The sequence below is a fragment of the Lygodium microphyllum genome, chromosome 23 (genome assembly GCF_053477565.2).
Source record: "Lygodium microphyllum isolate KBCC chromosome 23, Lygodium_microphyllum_v1.1.10, whole genome shotgun sequence".
Taxonomy (NCBI): domain Eukaryota; kingdom Viridiplantae; phylum Streptophyta; class Polypodiopsida; order Schizaeales; family Lygodiaceae; genus Lygodium; species Lygodium microphyllum.
The window spans coordinates 42,974,682-42,988,678 of NC_141157.1; positions in this window are offsets into that span (position 1 = coordinate 42,974,682).

The following is a 13,997-nucleotide window of genomic DNA, read 5'->3' on the forward strand; positions in this document are numbered from 1 at the left end:
GAATAAGAGTTTATGAGCTAAATATTCATCTTGGAAATTACAATTTGAAGGTATTATTAGCCACTTCAAGTTGGAGATCAAACTTTTCAAGTCTATATGGTTATTGGAGCTTCTATGATTATCTACCTTCAACAATGAAAGAGGTACCACTACATTTTGCTCTTAATTCCCTTTAATGCTAATTGCTAAAGCCATCCATTCTCTAAAAAAGGGAGAATTAAGAGTAATCCAATTTTGAAATTGACAACTAAGTGCATATAGATCCAACTTAGGACTGAATGTGGTGATGATAAAGTTTCTTCATCCTGCCCACTTAAAATCAATAGTCAATTGATTATAATCTTTCTCACGTGCTGGAATTTTATACCTCACCCTAACTTGGGTTGCTTGAATGTGATTGATTGCAATATGGCTGGAAGTAAAATTCAAATGGTAAGTGGAATTCATTGTATGCAGTGAGTCACTACAAGAAAGGGCAATACCTATCCCTATCCTTTTCCATTTTGATCAATTTCCTACTTCCACTTGCATATCATTAAAGGGATGAAGGAATTCTTTTCAGCCTATTGCATATCATCATTGTTTTCTTAGCCTTAGCATGTACCTTGTCGTGTCCATACCCATGAGGAAAAGTGGATGCCAGGCGAGTTGGTAGGACAAAAGTGAGGTGACCCTCCCCTACTGAGATGAGGACCTTCAAGGGGAGCACCAACCGACTTAAGAGGGAAATTTGCACACCCCTCAAGTCACGAATGCCACACATTTTTTTCAATTTAGGTGCATGTACATCTCTTGAGCCAAGAATGGATAGTGATATTTTAGTAAGATCAACAATTCATAGATGTTATTGACATTCAGCAGCAGCAAGAGAACATGGTCATTTAGCTCTCTTGATTGCTACAGGCGATAGGGTAATTACTGATCATTCTAGCAGTTACCAATCAATTACAAGTGTTTCTTTAATATCTACAGGTGCCCTACAATCCATCACAGGTCTACTAAGTGTTTTGGGTGTCCACAAGTACTCCAAGGGACAATTCAGGATGAAACAGGGCATTCACATGGTATTTATAGGGTGCAAGAATTCACATGACAGGTACAAAATTTTAGCCACATAATTTTCTATTATGATCTCATTTGAGAGCTTGATATCTTGATTCAAAGAGGGAATTTCAATATTTTATTTAAAATAAAAATTTCAGTAATCGGACATTGTAATAAATAGGTTGATTGGGATGCATTGTTTGAGGTCATTACACCTATTACCCCTCTTGCAAGTTGAGATCTTAAAAAATATGAATATCCCTAGTATATGATATTCCTTTGGGTTGGTCAAGAAATCATTGGGATAGGTGCAATATTAAGCAAGATATTGTTTGTTTTCTCTAGAACAGTCATCTTTGATAACAATTATCCCTAATGGCCAAAAACAAAAGGAAAGACCAAGTGATGGAAACCATTCAAGAGGATATTATAGAGTATGTCAATGATCAAAATTAAATCAATGAAGCCTGAAATGAAGACCAATAATATAAAGGTGTTAGTATTGGTAATGCTCATAGTGTATGACTTGGCAATGATGAGACTCAATTGTTTTATGGACCTTTTAAAGACTCCATACTTTCAAAAGAGTTTTGTATGTTGAATATTGGGATTCATGACATTCATGAACAACTCTCTAATTCATTGGGAAAGATGGAGAAAACATCCAATGAGATAAATGAGAGTCTTTAGTAGTTGGTCAAGCTTATGTAGAATGAATTTGAAAATGCAATAGCAAAGTCTATGAAAAGTGGATTTGAAGATGTATTAGCATCCATTAATGACTTGAATACTCGAACCACACCTTCTATGCCAAATGTACCCACTTCTTATTTTGAAAATACTTCAGCCCAGCCCACTAATATGAAAGGAAGATAAATTGATTAGCCAACAATGTCAACCTTTGAGACAGGAGAGCCATCAATATTGAAGAGTGTGTATTATCAACCACCAATACCATCAAAGCATTATACTCGTCCACAATTCAATTCAAGCCATGAGGCCACTTATGAAGAGTTTCATGGATGTGACCCATTCTACAAATCCTTTACTTTCCAATCTACCATCAAGAAAAAACAGTCGAAGATGCATGATAAGAATGGAAGATTTGAGGAAAGAAGGTCATTCCATGATATCACTTATAAAGAGAACAGACCTCATGCACACAATAGACAACTCCACCACCCCACGTCCTCGCGGGCTAGGAGTGTCTGTAATAACTAAATGAGCACTAGATACATCTAATATTGTGTTTGTAGCTACCAACGGCACCTTCCGCAAGACCCCTCAAAGGGGGTATCCCACACATATTGGAAATAAGTACCACGTATCACAGACATAGGAGGCACCCCATCGGCTGATTGCCGTGGCCCCACTGTAGGCCTCCTACATCTTGGGGATTGGCCCCTTGATGCATTGCTTTTACATATAAACACTTTTGCACAAACTCCTCTTTTTTTTAGCGAGATCTAGGAGATACCATGTTTTCTCACTAATAAATTTCCCCAAGAAACGAATGGCTAACCTACGGCAAGGGGAATCTCACCCTCTCAAGCGTGGGTCAACTATAATTCAAACAATTGCTATGCATTTCCAAGAGTTGATACCATATGTATGATCAATGCAATAGTGGATGTCTCATCGTGCACAAACAGTTATGTTTCGAAATCAGCCTATGTTTTGGTATGCAAACAGTCTTTTCATGAATTCCAACTAATATGTATATGCTTCATTGCAAGAATCTAGCACCAAGGCAAACCTTATGCTACTAGATCCCTTATTTCCAAATAGGCCATTTCCTAAATGCTATGCATAGAAAAAGCAATTAGAATTTGTATTATTTCAGCCCTCAAACTGTTGCACAAAATCCTCCTCCCCATTACCGTTTAGGTTTTGCTTCGTTGCATATGTGTATAGAGGTTGTTTTGTCATGGTTTAATGTATGAAAAGTAATAGATCACACACTGTGACAAAAAGATAGGGAAAAAACCTCATGCTCTACAAATACCATACATTCACAACCACTTATTATATTTTTTCGTATTTTTCTAAGGCGTATTCCTATTTTTTTTCCTATTTTCCTCCATTTTTTTATATTTTTCCAAAAAAAGGATATATTTTTAGAGCTATGGCTCTTGATTCTTAGAATAGTAGAACTATAGATTTTATGGCATTTTATCGCATGTGTATTGGTTTATCCCACCCGAAAACACAAAAAACCCCATTTTTCTCATAAAAACTGTGTTTTATGGGTTTCTAAAAATTATTTCCAGCATTTTGACTTTATGTTTTCTGATTTTTTCACTATGCTAGCATATAACAAATAATAAATAGCATGTCTACCAATTTTCACTCCATAATAACAACATTGGCTCAATCAAATATAAAAAAGAAGCAATTTTCCTTTGTAAAATAGAGTTACTGTTTTTTTCTTCTTTGCGGGTTTTAAAATCTAATTCCGGACTGCAAATTAGCCCTCATTCAAGGCTTAGCCCACCTTTGGATAGACAACTCTACCCCTCCATCGATTCGAGAGTGATCCAATACCATGCTAGACAAGCGTTCACCACCCACCTGATTCTCTTCTTGATTCTTCCCACATGAATTGCCTCTTTCAAGAGAGAGAAATACTAAAAGTGAAACTCTGAAACCAAGCAACCATCTCGCGTGAAGCCAGGAAATAGAGAGCGTAAACAGGAGGAAGACCATGTATCTGATCAGTTGGGGGGGTTCTTTGAAGCTCCCATAGTCCCCCCTCCCACAAATTGTCACCTACGCCATGGAGGACATCAAATTCCTAGTCCGCATGAAAAAATCAGACCATCCCCCCCCCCCCCCCCCCTTTATGAAATTGATTTGGGGCCCCCTTAGAGGAAGCCCCTAAAGGTGACACCCTTTGGGGTTTCCTAAGTGCATTTATACTTGGCCTTTATGGTCCTTGGCCTCCCGCGCATCCCCATTCGATCGTCCGGCCTCCATTTCATGATCTGAAGATTCTTGGGCATCCATCTCGAAGTCCCCCACTGCTAGTCATCTCCTAAAGTCTCATCTGACATGTTGAGAAATTATGAAAATTCCCCAACCGTTGCTCGGTGGGTCTTTAAAGCATTTTTGGGGCATTGCCACTTATAATCGTATTGTAGATGTCGCCTTCGACGATGTCTATTTTTTCCCCGTCGAGATTTGGATTTTTTGGCCATTTTAAGCACTTCTCGGAGTTAAAAATCCTCTGTCATTGGCAACCATGGGATAGGGTGACTCAGCCCATTGAATCCCACGAATAGATCTGCACAAAAACAACCAAAGGAAGCATCAAGCTGATACAAAATAGACATGCATTAAAACGCAGCACAATGCTCAACCTACCCCCTCACCAAAACCCAAGCATGAAGTTCACAAGGAGTAGGCCTAACATGATCAATCAAGAAGTCTGAAGCTAGTCGCTAACCAATTGCTCCAACACGGCCAAGCTACAAAGAACTATCCAAAAGGTCGGCCTAAGTGATGGTATGAACTACCTACCTAACTAAGGACAACTCAGTGAGGAGCTCCTACTAGGCGATGACTCCTATAGCCTGATCAAAAAATATTTTCTTGTAGCATATTACTCCTTTAGGCCTTGATTTTCCATACTTGGGCATGTAAAAAGGAGGGAGCTCAACGTAGTGACCCAAGGAGAATAGGGAATCGGGCTCAGGTCCTGTCTTGGTACGCGAGAACCTACCAAGCCCTCGCAAGGCGACACTTAATCCTTTTCTGACACTCACTTTTATTTTCGCTCCAACCATCTCTTATTCTTATTTTTTCCAGCTAGATGCCACCCCTAGGAAGACAAGGCATCACCCTTGGGTTTGACTCATTCCCAGGAACCTACCAGGCCTTCGCAAGACAATGGTCAACTGCTCAAAATTTTTTATGTCTTACCTTTTCTGTTTAGAGAGGCTAGAACCCCTTTTTACACACCTTTGTACATAGGTTGTTTTCTTGTTTAAAAGATATTCAGGACTTTTCTTCTATAGATTAATTCTTTTTCTTTGGCAAGCTTATCTATTCGCCTCACAACTAACAGGAACTCCTAGAACGGTCGCCTAGTAGGCTAGCAGAACAGGGTCACTAGGATTGCCTTCTAAAATAAGTCTTTTAATGCCTAACAATGCCTTTGTAGGAGGCAACAACTGCTCAAACATCCCCCAAACATATCGAACCTAAACCTAAGACGTCATGCCTTGATTTCCAGTCCCCAAGAAACAAAAAGAAAGTACCCTCTAACACATGTATTGTTATTTTCTTAAGGAAAAAAAGACTCGGAAAGGGGACGAAACCATCGAGAATGGCCACAAGAAGCTCCTGCACAGCAAAGGCTCCCTCTAGTGACTTCATCAAGCTGTATGATTAAATCACTAAAACAACAAACCATTAAACGTACCTACACCAAACAGACATAAGGCCCTCTTGGCCTAAAGAAATAGCACATTTGTACTACAAACTAACTGGCCCACTTGGCCTAAAGAAATCAAACATTAAAACCTTAAAACAACTAGCCCTCTTGGCCTAAAGAAATCAATCAAACTAGCTCATATAGATCCCTCCTTAGAAGAAGGTAGATATACAAAAATATGCTCTATTCCAAGGGGAAAAATAGGGCTCTCAACCCTGAACTAAATGCATCAAGTTGTGACCCATACCTCCTACATATATAGCAAGAGGTGTATGCATTATATGTCATCTAATCAACTAATGGGCCTAGGAGAATAACGGTACATGAGTCTCTGCCACCCTCTGTATCACCCAAATCAACCACCACCTATCATATAGAGCATGTTTTGATAGAACACCCCACAGTCGACCGGGTCCCATCTCATCGTTAATGGATATTTCCAAACTACGACCAAAATTGAAGAAAAGGTCTTCTTCATAAGCAAAATTCACCAATGAATCTGCAAACTCGTTCCAATTACATGGAACCAATTGAAAAGACACTCTTTGAAATTCATCGAGCAGAGCCATGGTAGTACAATGATACATAGAGAGGATGGTATTTCGCACAGTGTAAGTCCCATTGAGTTGGTTTAAAACCAACTGAGAGACCCCCTTTACTAACAATTGATGAACACCACCCTTCTTAGCAATATTCAGGCCCATAATAAGAGCTTTGTACTCCACCATGTTGTTGGTAAATCTAGCCTCAAGAAAAACAACTAACTTTATGACAACTCTACGTCGGGGATCTTGAATCACGACCCCTATGCTCCCTTTCTTGGTAGGACCCCTGGATGCCCCATCAAAATATAATGTGTACCTCCACAATGGATTTACAAAGCTAGCCATCTAGAACTCCCCTATTCGTTATTATGATAGTCAAAATTCAACATACTGAGAGGATGATCTGACGGCTCCATCCCACCTTCTTCATTAAAGACTACAGGGACACTCGTTAAAATCTGCAAACAGTGATGATAGAAGACCTTAGTCTCCCAAACAAATGTTCCGTCATCTTTCTTAGTCACTTTATAGCCTTTACTCCACTAGCTGAGCTTTCCCTGATGATATCGCTGCTCTAAGTATGGGTGCTCCAAATAAGGGATCAATCGACCCATCAACCTCTATCGTTGTTTCCTTGCAGATGCTTGATCAATTGCACATAGACTTGCCAGGCACTTATATCATTAGTATAGTAAAAAATAATAAAGTTTAATCTTACTAAGATTAACCTTATTCTTAAACTCCACACCCTCAAGATCTGCCAATAATGCTGTGGATTTATTCTTCTCGATCCTGACAATCCTATAAGGACCGTCCCATTTGGGCTTCAGCTTTCCTAGAAATAATTCTCTACATGCATCATAATACAACACTTGCTGCCCTTTCTTAAAAGTGTATTTCTTTGCTTTTAGGTCATGGAGCTGCTTCATCTGATGCTTCGTCACCTCTTGATGTAGCAAGCTCTATAATTTAATCTCATCAAGGTGTGCCAGAGTCATAAAGTGCTCTAAGAGGGCATCCCCGTCACTCAAAGAATGATTGATCAGGAATCTTATCGTCGACAAATTGATCTCTAGAGGTAGGATGCACTTCTCTCCATATACTAACTTGAATGGGGTGTGACCAATAGCTCGTTTGAACATCATATTGTATGCCCACACTGCCACATACAACTTTTTGTCCCAATCTCGTTTCTTTTCCGATACTACCTTAGACAGAATGCCCACAAGCTACTTGTTGGTACTCTTGACCTACCCATTGGCTTGTGGATTATATGGGGTTGTTTTATTGTGCTTGATATGCTAATCAGGCTTTTTATCACTTTGTTCAGAAAATGTGTCCCCTGGTCCAATACTATTTCTTTTGGCGGACCAGATCGACATACTATTTGCTCTTATAGGAAACTGGCGGTTTCCTTTGCATCATATTTCCGTGTTGCACGTGCTTCCGACCACTTAGTAAAATAATCATTCACTACAATAATATATCTTTTTTGTGCAGTGGACGACGAAGTAATAGGGCCTACAAAGTTGATACCCCAATTCTCAAACAGAAGGATCGCCATAATAGGAGTGAGTGGTCGCTTCCTATTCTCTTGGCTATCATGTCGTTGGCAGATGTCACATCTTTTAACGTACTCGAATGCATCCTAGAAGATGGCGGGCCACCAATATCCTACCCTGAAGGATTTTTGCGCAGTTAGTCACCTAGAAAAATGACCTCTCCAAGTAGAGTCATGGCACTCTTCTAAGATGAAAGGGACCTCGTCAGGCATTACACATCGGCAATAGATATCGTCTACCCCTTGCCAATACAACGTGGATGCAATTACTGTGAATTTTAAAGCCTGTTGCTTGATCTTTCTCTTTTCTAACTTTGATAGACCAGTTCGAGTCTCTCTCGTCAACAAATAGTGTGTTATCTTTGCATACCAGGAGGGAACAGATACCGTATCAATCTTGAACAATGAGTCCCAGTCAGTGTCTTCAGCCAGAGCTTTCTTTGGCTTTCCAAAGTCCACAAGGCACTCTACAATACCCTGCAACCTGGGTGGCTTGCTCTTAACATCATAGTCAAACTCCTGAAAAGTGATTAACCACTTTGCCAAACAGTCGGGCGATTGTAGCTTGTTCATCAGCAGCAGTAGTTGTAGCCCTTTTGCCTTCATATAAAGGACAACCTTCTCATAACGGATGTAGTGCCTAAACTTTTATGTCGCAAAGACCATCACAAGGCACAACCTTTCCATATAAGTATAATTAATTTCGAATACACCCAACTTTCGACTGGCAAAAGCAATCGGGTGATACCACTTCTCTTCCCACTTCTCTTAGAGTTCTTGCTTTACATCCTTGAAAGCCACCTTACAAGGGTCACTCCACATAAGCAAATAGTTGAAGAATAACAGATTTGTCAATGGCAATGTTCTTTTTGCCAAAGCATTTATGAACTGTCGATAATATCCAACTGATGACAAAAAGCTGTGGACTTCTTTGGGGGTGTGTGGTGGACTCATGGCGACTATAGCTTTGATCTTTTCAGGATCTGTCACAATCCCTACCGAGCTAATTACATGGCCTAGCAGGAGCCCATAAGGTACACCAAAAATGCACTTCCTCGATTTGAGAGCTATGCAAATTGTTTGCATCGCTTAAAACATTTTTGTAAAATAATCAACTTCCTTTCTCTCACAGTGGCTACCCCTAAATCATTAATAAATACCTTTAGCTCCTCAGGGAAAATGTCACCAAAGGTCTTATCAGTAGTTCGTTGCCAAGAACTAGGCGCATTACATAGAGTAAATGCCATCACATGATACGCAAAGGTCCTAAAGACTGTTATGAATGTCATTTTGAGCTTATCTTCTTCTGCAATCGCCATTTAATTATAGCCTGCAAAATAGTTCATGAATGAATATATCTCTCTACCTGCCAATTGATCGAGAATCTAGTTGATAAAGGGCAGTGGGTAGTAATCCTTAACTGCTTGCTTGTTCAACTCTTGAAAGTCCACACACAGCCGTATTTGATTATTTTTCTTCCTGATCACAACTGGTGAACACCATTCAATGTGTTGCACAGGGAAGATCAAACCCGCTTTTCATAATTTCTGTAACTCCTTGAACAGCCCATCCTGCAACTCAAATGGCATACGCCTGACTTTCTGTTGCATAGGAGGGCTTCTTTCCTTCAACAAAATTGTATGTACAACGAGGTTGGGAGAAATGCCCCTAAGTTCATCATAACTCCAAGTGAAAATATCGAAGAACTCTTGGATTAGAGTGACATCATCCTCATGTTCCTCCCCACTAAGCATGGACCCTAACTTTATTGGCCGCTCATCTTCTGGCGTACCGAGGTCTAGCTCGAAAACATTTGCATTCCTTATTCTATCTTGAACTTCTAATGGCTCATTCATTGTTACTTGATAGACTCTTCTGTGGTTGATCCCTCTTTGGATTCGTCAGTCGACGACGTCTCACTTGTAAACACATCTTCCATTGTCTCACTTGCATCAACTACCACATGTCTAGCAGCTTTGCCAAATATCAATCTACGAGTGGGTATATCTAGTTGACAGTCTGCTTGGAAAATCCAAGGTCGACCAAGCAATACTTGGTAACTCGGATGAGATTACCCTAAAGTTCAACATGCATTCTATGTTGGCAACTGTTACATGGACTTTAGTAATGCAGCCCTCCGACTATCTCAAACTATTGTCAGCCATTCTAAGGATTGTGGAGGCATCTTTTTGAATTGCAAGACCCAAACCCTCCATCAATTCAAAACTCATAATATTAACTGAGGGTCCTCTGTCAACGATAGCATTATCCACTAGAATCCCATCAACATAGACTGCAACCCTTGGGCAATGCTTTTCGACATGTTCAAACGAGTCATCCCCTACCCGCGCTATTCCCAAGGGCTCTACGATATAACACAAACAAAAGATATTTTTAAATTCTTTGCGTACTCCTAGTGATAGCTTGATTAACTGCAATAGATTCACATCTAATTTAACATCGCAAAGGGAGCTAGCTAAATCAAATTTGTGATAATTTGCTAGAGCTCGCTTTTGGATCTAAACCATCTGCTCTTTAAGACGCTGCACAAGATTCATTGCCTCTTTTTTAACTCTCACCTTCTTTCTTGACACCTCTTTATCTCTCTTGGCATTAGCCTTACTCTCTACGGGCTTTAGAGGTCCCCCTTCCTCTTCAGGATTTAGAACTTGTGTTCCTTTATCATCCTGCCTAAGGTTTTTGTCAACAGGTTTTACATTATCTTTGTTGCCTTCTCTATTTTTTTGGCATCTTGTTACGGCACGTAGGCTAGAATCTTCAGTGACATTAACCTACACAACCTCGATGAGGCTCACCCCATTGTCACCTGGTAATTCTTCGATAGTAGGCTTACTAATTTGGAGCATTTGTTTTGGCCCATCATCTTGCTAAAAATTGTTTCCTTGTGCACGATGATTAACAATCCTTGGTTGCCAAACAACTGCCTTGCTAGAGGGAACTGATCTTGCTCCAACAGGTGGTTGTTGAATGGCTGGACTTCCCACAAATATTGCACTTGACATTTGGACAATTACGTGGATAATGTTGCCCACCACACAATATGCAGTTGAATCTAGAGGGTGCACCCTCTTTGGGGCATCGACTCCCTATCAGATTCTATTTTTTATTTAAGAAATTAACATCAATGGTTATTTTCCAATATTGTTCAGAGATCTGATTTGTGTAGTGCTGCATCATGTCCTTGACTTTGCTAAGGACATTTGACAAACTCGACTCATAGCCCTGATTGTCTACTTGTCGGTCCCTTGGCCACAAAATTTGATTAGGCATTGGTTGCGTTGGTTGCTGACCCACAAGAATGACGTTAAGGTTCGTTGCTTGGCCTCCTACATTTGGAGGCATCTGACTAGCCATAGGCATAGTCACACTAGGTGGAGCTCGCAATAAAGGCACATTGAACACCATGTTCCCTCTTTCATTAGGATTGGCCATGCCTATCCCTTGGCTTACATTGCCATTGATCGGTTGCGAATTATTTCTCAATGCTAGACCCATATTGGGATTGGTTCGAGAAGCATAGGCTGCTTGCAGTCAGGATTCTATTTCTTGCGCTCGTCTAATGGATGTGTCTATATCCACCAAGGTGACACTACTCAACTGCACTTGGATGTTAAAATCAAGACCATGCAAGAAGTATTGTAACTAGGCACATCACGTGGGATAGGGATAGAGGCATCCAATTTACGAAAAACATCTTTGATATTCTTGGCATATGCTCGTATATCTTCATGCGGTTCTTGATGTGTCAAATTTAACATCCAATTTACGGAAAACAACTTTGATATTCTTGGCATATGCTCGTATATCTTCATGCGGTACTTGGTGTGTCAAATTCAACACGCACAGCCAGTATTGGCCACCCCTCTCAAAGGGGTGAACTCCCTTTAGAAGGCTTCATAAAATAAGTCCACGATGGTTATGGTTCCGACCTTAAGGCCATGATACCATATAGTTGCCCTTCCCTTCAGGGTCATGTTGAAGAATATCATTAGATGCCCTTCGTCTTGGATGCGGCAGTTAAACATCAGCTTTTGGAACTCCCTTATATGAAGCTCTGCATCCTCTTCCACTAACCCATTAAAAATGGGTAGGGGGAAACCTACGACTGGCAAATCCATTGTTCTCGCAAGGATTGCGATTGGTTGCACCATGGCAATGAGATCGGATTTGCTAATGGAATCGGGACAGGCAAAGCTATCACACGAGTTGAAGTGGACAGATTAATCGCGAGGGGGAAAGTACTAGAACTTCCACCTCCTGACGGACTTTGATTCATGCTAAGGTTACTAAGACCCTGCCCTTGAATAGGTTCAGGACTAGTCCTTTTAGGAGAATAATGCCTATTGATTTCGGCCCTCCGTCTAGCCCTCTCGGCTCTCTCGTGTCTTTGGAGTTTGGTTTGATGGATCTCTTCAAAGGACATCAACTAACAAGTAGGTCCCAAGAGACCCTAGATTTGAAAACCACCACTTTGAGGTGGCTCCTGGCAAATGCACCACTGATGGGATTGAAAATGGGCCAGCACTGGCTATGGCACTAGCCACCTCATGCACACAATAGACAACTCCACCACCCCATGGCCCCACGGGCCAGGAGCGTCTGTAATAACTAAATGCACACTAGATACATCTAATATTGCATTTGTAGTTGGATAAGAGTCCAACGGTACCTTCCCTAAATCCCCTCAAAGGGGGTATTCCACACATATTGGCAATAAGTTCCATGCATCACAGACATAGGAGGCATCCCATCAGCTAATTGCCGTGGCCCCATTGCAACTCTCATACATCTTGGGGACTGGCCCCTTAATGCGTTGATTTACATATAAACACGTTCGCACAAGACTCCTCTTTTTTTCAGTGAGATCCAAGAGATACCATGTTTCCTCACTAATAATTTTCCCCAAGAAACGAATGGCTAACCTATGGCAAGGGAAATCTCACCCTCTCAAATTATGTTTCGAAATTAGCCTATGTGCTGGTACGCAAATAGTCTTTTCATGAATTCCAACTAATACATATATGCTTCGTTGCAAGAATCTAGCACCAAGGCAAACCTTGTGTGCTACTAGATCCCCTATTTCCAAATATGCCATTTCCTAAATGCTATGCTTAGAAAACGCAATCAGAATTTGTATTATTTCAGCCCTCAAACTGTTGCACAAAATCCTCCCTCACCGTTTAGGTTTTGCTTCGTCGCCAAGGTGTATAGAGGTTGTTTTGTCATGGTTTAATGTATGAAAAGCAATAAATCACTCATTGTGAAAAAAATATACGGTAAAAATTTCATGCTCTGCCACTACCATACATTCACAACCACTTATTATATTTTTTCGTATTTTTTTAGCCGCATTTTTATTTTTTCCCAATTTTCTCTATTTTTCTAATAAAAAGATTGATATATTTTTAGATCTATGGCTCTTCATTCTTAGCACAATAGAAATATAGATTTTATTGGCATTTTATCCCATGTGTATTGGTTTATCCCACCCGAAGATACCAAAAACTCCATTTTTCTCAAAAAAACCGTGTTTTATCGGCTTCTAAAAATGATTTCCAGCATTCTGACTTTATGCTTTCCAAAATTTTCACTATGCAAGCATAGAACAAATATTAAATAGCATGTCTACCAATTTTTAGTCCATAAGAACAACATTGGCTCAATCAAATATAAAAAAGAAGCAAATTTCCTTTGTAAAATAGAGTTACCAGTTTTTCCTTCTTTGCAGGTTTTAAAATCTGATTCGGGACTACAAATCAGCCCTCATTCAAGGCTCAGTCCACCTCCAAACAACCAACCTTAGCCCTCCATCGATTCGAGAGTAATCCAGTACCATGCTATACAAGCGTTCACCACCCGATTCTCTTCTTGATTGTTCCCACATGAATTGCCTCTTTTAGGAGAGAGAAAGACTAAAACTGAAACTCGGCAAACTGAGCAGCCATCTTGGGCATGAAGCCAGGTGATAGAGAGTGTAGAAAGGAGGAAGATCATGTATCTGATCAGTTGGGGGGGTGCTTTGAAGCTCCCATAGCCCTACTCCCACAAATCCACCCGATTCTATAGAAGCGTTCACCACCATCAATTCGGGAGTAATCCAGTACCATGCTATACAAGTGTTCACCACCCGATTCTCTTCTTGATTCTTCCCACATGAATTTCCTCCATCGATTCGGGAGTAATCCGATACCATGCTATACAAGTGTTCACCACCCAATTCTCTTCTTGATTCTTCCCACATGAATTGCAAATTTCCTTTGTAAAATAGAGCTACCCTTTTTTCCTTCTTTGCCGATTTTAAAATCTGATTTGGGACTGCAAATCAGCCCTCATTCAAGGCTTAGTCCACCTCCAAGCAACCAACTCTATTCCTCCATCGATTTGGGAGTAA